The sequence below is a fragment of the Bufo gargarizans genome, chromosome 5 (assembly GCF_014858855.1).
Source record: "Bufo gargarizans isolate SCDJY-AF-19 chromosome 5, ASM1485885v1, whole genome shotgun sequence".
In the NCBI taxonomy this organism is placed as follows: Eukaryota; Metazoa; Chordata; class Amphibia; order Anura; family Bufonidae; genus Bufo; species Bufo gargarizans.
In genome coordinates, this window is record NC_058084.1 from 107,318,963 (window position 1) to 107,325,921 (window position 6,959).

At 42.9% G+C, this 6,959-nt stretch overlaps 1 non-coding gene across 1 annotated transcript; it reads right to left on the reverse strand.

Annotated features, from left to right (window-relative positions):
- Positions 1–1,177: 1,177 nt before the first annotated feature.
- LOC122939742 lies at positions 1,178–1,284 on the reverse strand. The gene has a single exon (XR_006390163.1). It is a non-coding gene; the product is annotated as a U6 spliceosomal RNA (small nuclear RNA).
- Positions 1,285–6,959: the final 5,675 nt, after the last annotated feature.

Below are 6,959 nucleotides of genomic sequence, written 5' to 3' on the forward strand. Positions count from 1 at the left end.
GTAGGTATTCCTTTAGATTCCCCAGGTCAGGAACCACCCCGCCCGCAAGGAACTCCTCGACCGGCACGTGACTTAAGTGTTCCCACAGTGGCTCGAAGGATGGTGAGTCTCTGCCCACAACCACAGGTATCAGGCTTGCCGGAAGTAATGGAGAAAGGGAAGGGGCTATATGTGGGTTCCAGGTTTGTGAGGACCCTCTAATCAGCAAGTCATCTTCAGATTTGCTATTCCGGTTGTGATGTTTAGGGGGGATCCATAGGTCTTTGAGTGAGCGCCCTTTCAGAGTGTCTGACAACCTTGCTTCTTTGGGTTGTATTCCTGAGGGAAGGCCATAGTCAACCATCGCCCCAGTTGTATAGCTTTATATGTGGTCTGGACATCCGGCAGTCCAAGTCCACCTCTGTCCTTTGTTTTGATTAATAGCGAGTGAGCTAAACGCGGTTTCTTCAGTTTCCATAGGTATTTCGAGAAGGTAGTTTTCACCGCCTTGAAAAAGGACTGTGGGAGAGCAATTGGGAGCATCTGTAGCTTGTAGGTTATCTTGGGGATTACATATGTTTGTATGACGTTTTTTCTTCCTATCCAGGATATTAGAGGGATGTCATAATCTGCCAAAGTGGATTTTATTTCCTCTAGTAGGGGCTTAAAACTTGTGTCATATAATTTAGATAACTTGGATGGGATGTGGACCCCTAGGTATTTAATAGTGGACGTAGCCCACGCAAACGGGGAGCTATTTTTGAGTAGATCTACACGTCGTTTGTCAAGCGTTATGTTTAAAATCTCTGATTTCGACACATTCACCTTGAAGTTTGAAGCATCACTAAAGCTATCAAATATCTGCACTAAATCCGGGAGACCCTTCGAGGGGTCAGATAGGAGGAATAGTAGGTCATCCGCGAACGCTAACATCTTAAGCTCACCCTTGCGTGTAGGGATTCCCCTGATGATGGGGTTTTGTCTTACGCTTTGTAATAAAGCTTCCATCGCCATTATGAAAAGTGAAGGAGATAGTGGGCACCCTTGGCGTGTGCCATTAGTGATTAAGAAGGGGGAAGAAAGGTGTTTGTTTACTATTATGGAGGCCGATGGTTGGGAGTACAAAGTAAATATCGCTTCCAAGAAAGGAATTGGGAAGCCCACCTTGAGAAGGACGAATTTCAGGAACGCCCAGCTCAAAAATATGGAATGCTTCACGAATTTGCGTGTCATCCTTGCGCAGGGGCCATGCTAATCTTCTCTGTATCGTTCCAATTTTAGTATATGTGCTGCTGAAGCGAGCACACAGAGCTTATACAATTTGACCCCATACCGGGCGCGCTTGCTTGGGATGTATTGTTTCAAGCCAAGGCGCCCGGTAAAATGTATAAGGGACTCGTCTATGCAGATGTTTTGCTCAGGGGCATACAAATCTGCAAATTTGGTGTTAAAGTGGTCTATGAGGGGCCGAATTTTATGGAGCCAGTCAAAAGCTGGGTGGCCTCTGGGACGAGAGGTGCTGTTGTCACTAAAGTGCAGGAAACGCAGGATGGTCTCAAATCGTGTCCTGCACATGGCAGCAGAGAACATGGGCATGTGATGAATTGGGTTCGTAGACCAATATGACCGCAATTCATGCTTTTTTATTAGGCCCATGTTGAGGAGAAGGCCCAGAAAAGTTTTAATTTCGGAAACATGGACGGGTTTCCACCGCAAAGACTGGGCATAAAAGCAGGGCCGGACTGGGACAAAAAATAGGCCCGGGCATTTTTGACTGAGCAGCCCAATCACATGACACCCAACAGGCCCCACCCCCTTGCAGTCTAGGGGTGGAGCCAAAACTGGAAGCACAATTGAGGGGCAGGGCCAGCCACCAGTAAGATAGGAAGGCTTCAACCAACACACAAGCTTTGCAACAACCAACATACAGACCTTGCAACAATATAGGAAGCTACAGAAAAGTCTTATAATATCCTCAGTGGATCTCAACCTCCCCATCCTCCACACCCTGCCTGTACAAGTCAGTGCCCCCGAAATTGCACTCACAGTTCTCCAGCAACTCTGGCAAATACCACCAATTCCGTACACAAGCGAACCACAACACCACCTCACTGACAGCTTTTTCCTGGTCTGTCAAAGACAATACTCTATTGGCTTGGAGGAAGTCTGCTGTAATACGCAATTTCCACTCCAAATTGAAAGCTTTGTTGGTAGCAGAGAATGCTGACACTCAGGTGGATGCTTGCAGAATGTGGAGCTAGCATACAGGTAAATAAAATATGGGCTGCCAGGAGAATATATATATATATATGCCTTTATTAGACTCTATGGTGGCATATACAGTACAGGCTCTATAGGAGACAGGCAAATATGGGTTAAAGGTGTACAAATGAGTATTCAGTAACAGCAAACTTTGAAAAAACAAAAAACATTATTATAATATTATAACCTATGTATATTTATATTACCCATGTTCAAAAATGGTGTTACTGAGTATTTGTTAACATGACAAAAAAAACTCCACTAGGGATTCAGCAACTTTTGTAGGAGTTCACTGGTTTCTGCAACTCTGTCAATTATATCTTCAGAATCAAGGTTCATTAGTATATCTTTTTCTGTTGCCATCAGCATGAAAGAGTTCAAATGTTCCTTGGAAATTGAATTTCTCAGACGGTTCTTAATAAACTTCAATGTAGAGAAACTTCTTTCACAGGCAACTTGAGTGAAAGACAGTGTAAGCAAAAATTTGTAGGCTAAACCAATGACATTGTAGGCATCGGTTAACAAATTATAGCGCTGTAGAATTTTATAGCAGCAAATAGCACAGTTCTTACATGTTGAGCAAGACTTGTTTACCAGTTCTGCCTCTGTTAATTTGCTTTCCTCATTTTCCACATCTGCTATAATCGTGTACTCTTCAAGGGGTGATGTTTTCAGCCTGTCCCAATGCAATGCAAAATTTGCCAGCTGGGAACGCAAATTTTCAGATGTTGCTTCCTCGTCAAATTTTATTAACTGTTGGCTAAGTTCTTCCATTGCTGGTGCTGTAAGTCCACATCTTCTTATGTCAGAAAAGCAGCTTGGCTCCAAGCAAGCTAAATCAGCAAAGAGAGCTCCACGGGACAGAAATCGGCGATTCATGCTCTCTGTGACCATATCGAGGATTACATTGTGAACATGTATTTCATAGGCTGAAATAGCATCACAAACTGTTACATCTTCAGCAGTCTCATCTGCCATTCGTTTTCTTTTTCTTATTCTTTTTTGAGGTAGAGTGGTCTGTATTTCAAGGTGGAACGTTTCTTCTTCTTGAAACTTGTCATTTGCCCACTTAACAAAATTATCAGCAGATCGCTGTACGGATTCAAAATCCCTTGCAACTGTTCGAAGTTTCTCATATGTTCCCTGTACCATTTGAAAAGCTTTTGAGATGTCCATTTGACTTGTCTGTAGATATTTGGACAATGGTGTTGTCAATTCAAATATTCTCAGAAATATTTGAGCTGTGAGTATGGTTTCATATTTCAGCAGGGATTCTGCATACGATTTTGCTCTTACTCGGACCTCAGGGTCTTGATGACACATTGTCTTCTATTCTGTTCAATGTGCAAATTAAGCTAAAAAACAAAGCAGAATCAGGATTTGAAAATTCCCCAAACACTTTTCTCAAAGCTGCATCTTTTGACCACCAGCGAGTTTCACCAATCACTGAAATTCTTCGATGGTGAGGGTCTTGACTGACTTGTTCCCAGGTATTCATACGCAGGTAAGAATCACGAATAAACACTGCAATGTCATTCAACAAACTGAATAATGATGCACTTACAACCACTGTTTTTGTAGTATCTGCAAGTACTAAATTCAGTATGTGTGCATAGCACCAAATGTGAATTTGGCCTGGTGATTTAGTTGACAGCCAAGAAGAGAAACCATTGTATTGGCCCTGCATATTTGCTGCTCCATCTGTTGAACTGCCAATGCATTTCGTAATATCAAGTTTGCATGAATTTATGACGTTCATTACCAACTTAAAAAGATTTTGGCCTGTTGAAGATTCACATTCAACCACTGCAAGAAGCTTCTCATTGATGCAATTGGTCACATAACGAACAATTATGGAGCACTGATCCTTGGACGTTATATCTTGAGTTGTATCAACTTGAATTGAAAACATCCCAGCTTCCTGCACTTTGTTGGATATATTTTCCTGGATGAGCAGCCGAATAGTTTCTACTACTTTGTTAACAGTTGTTTTTGAGAGCAATGTTATCAAAGATCCTCTTCCTTTCCCTCCAGAGGACTGCAATTTTTTGCTATGTTCAATACATTTGTTTACATGCTCTTTCAGACAAATATCATACTTGCTGAGAAGGAGAATGAGCTCTAAAAAATTTCCGTGTTCTTTTGTTATGTCCTCTAGACTGTATGCAGCCTCATCTTCATTTCCCCTATAACTCAACCCTTGTTTTCCTATGACTTTTACAACATCTACTACTCGTTGCAGTACTTGCCTCCTGTTTCTCACTTGTTGTCGCCTTACAGATATTTGTTCATGTAAAAGTAGATCATCAACACTAGCACTACTGGATTTCAGAAAGAAGGCTTCGGCACACGCATTGTGCATTGCACTTCTCTCATGCTCTTCAATTCTTTGATGAACATGACGCTTATCTGTCATTCCTTCAATAAAAGCATTTGTTTCATTTGACTTTGAAAAAGCCAAACAAACAGAGCAAAACATAGCTTTAGTATCATTACAGTAGGTGAGCCATTTTCTATGTGTTCCATCTTTACGATTTACAGCCTTTTGTAATACAGGATCTGGTATGACCTGCTGTGGATGATATTTGAAAAAGGCAGTAAGTTGATTTTTATTTGGATGAACAAAATAATTGAATGATGTAGCTGTGCCTTCAGTTTGGCGCTCTGCACTATCTATAATCACTTGTTCCCTTGGTAAATCAATGTGTCCCACTTCTCTATCTTCTTTGGTGGATAAGTCTGATGTTACATCAACACATTCCACTAAATCATCTTCTTCATTTATTTGTTCTGTGTGTGTTGCCCCTGTACTTGGCCCTGCCATGGAATCACTTGAACTCTGTCTCTGTGGATAATGACTGAACATATCCGTAATTTTAACACATTTCTGAGCATCGAGTTCCAAAGACTTTTTATATTTCTGCCTGATTTTTTCTGCTCCTCCCTTTTGTTTTTTTGAAGACATGGTTTTATTGCCTAAGTAAAAGAATACAAATAATGTAATGCTTCTAACCTATCTTATGCTTTTCTAAGTTAACATTTAATTATTGAAACAGCATGCCCATGAATGATATATCCGTTTAGACTCGGGCTTTATCTTATTTTTGTACTAACCTAATACTTAAAAGACAAGCTTTCAAGAGTTTTCCTTTCTTCCTCGGTACGCTTGAGTATTCAGAAACAATCTATTCCATACAGGGTGGGCTTACATCTGCGTTATACCATTCCGTTATAGGTTTCCGTTTCAAACGGAATATAACGCAATGGACAGATGGAATGCAAAACGGAAACCTTTAAGAGGCATTCTGTTTGGCTCTGTCCTAATAGAAGTTTATGAGAAAGCATAACGGATCAGTCTGGGTCCCCTTATGCTGTTATCCTGTCGACAGGACTTTGTTTTCCGTCTTGCATAACAGGAACCAGATGGATCTGTTTTGATTCCCATAGAATTTTATGAGGGCGGAGAGCAAACTGAAAGCCTCTTGCAGAGTCTGCACTGTACGAGAGAGATAGCAGTGGCTGTGAAGGGAAAAGTTCCAGAGCGCAATGACAGCCCCAGAGCCTTTCTGCTGCCTGGCCAACCGTATGTTGCCACAGCGCCAGCCTGCAGGACATCAGAGAGGCCTGGGGTCCACATTATAGCACCACTACATTTACTTACTACATTTATAATAAAACAATTTACTTACAAAAGAAGCTATTAAGTTGTCTGCTGTGCCGTCCTCTACTTGCTTTCAGTTCCACTGATTATTTGCCCTCCTTTCTGTCTCTCAGTGCGCAGGCGCACTGTTATGGGGGATCTGTGGATGATAGTATGACGCACTGTTATCGGCATCAGTGGATGACGCACTGTTATGGGGGCATCTGTGGATGACGCACTGTTATGGGGGCATCTGTGGATGACGCACTGTTATGGGGTACCTGTGGATGACGCACTGTTATGGGGGATCTGTGGATGACGCACTGTTATGGGGTACCTGTGAATGACACACTGTTATGGGGGATCTGTGGATGACGCACTGTTATGGGGGACCTGTGGATGACACACTGTTATGGACATCTGTGGATGACGCACTGTTATGGGGGACCTGTGGATGACGCACTATTATGGGCATCTGTGGATGACACTATTATGGGGGCAATGGCATCTGTGGATGACACACTGTTATGTGGGCATCTGTAGATGACGCACTGTTATGGGGTACCTGTGGATGACACACTGTTATGGGCATCGGTGGATGACGCACTGTTATGGGGGCATCTGTGGATGACGCACTGTTATGGGGGCATCTGTAGATGACGCACTGTTATGGGGTACCTGTGGATGACACACTGTTATGGGCATCTGTGGATGACGCACTGTTATGGGGGCATCTGTAGATGACGCACTGTTATGGGGTACCTGTGGATGACACACTGTTATGGGGGATCTGTGGATGACGCACTGTTATGGGGTACCTGTGAATGACACACTGTTATGGGGGATCTGTGGATGACGCACTGTTATGGGGTACCTGTGGATGATGCACTGTTATGGGCATCTGTGGATGACGCACTGTTATGGGGGATCTGTGGATGATGCACTGTTATGGGGGACCTGTGGATGACACACTGTTATGGGCATCTGTGGATGACGCACTGTTATGGGGGATCTGTGTATGACGCACTGTTAGGGGGCATCTGTGGATAACGCACTGTTATGGGGGATCTGTGGATGA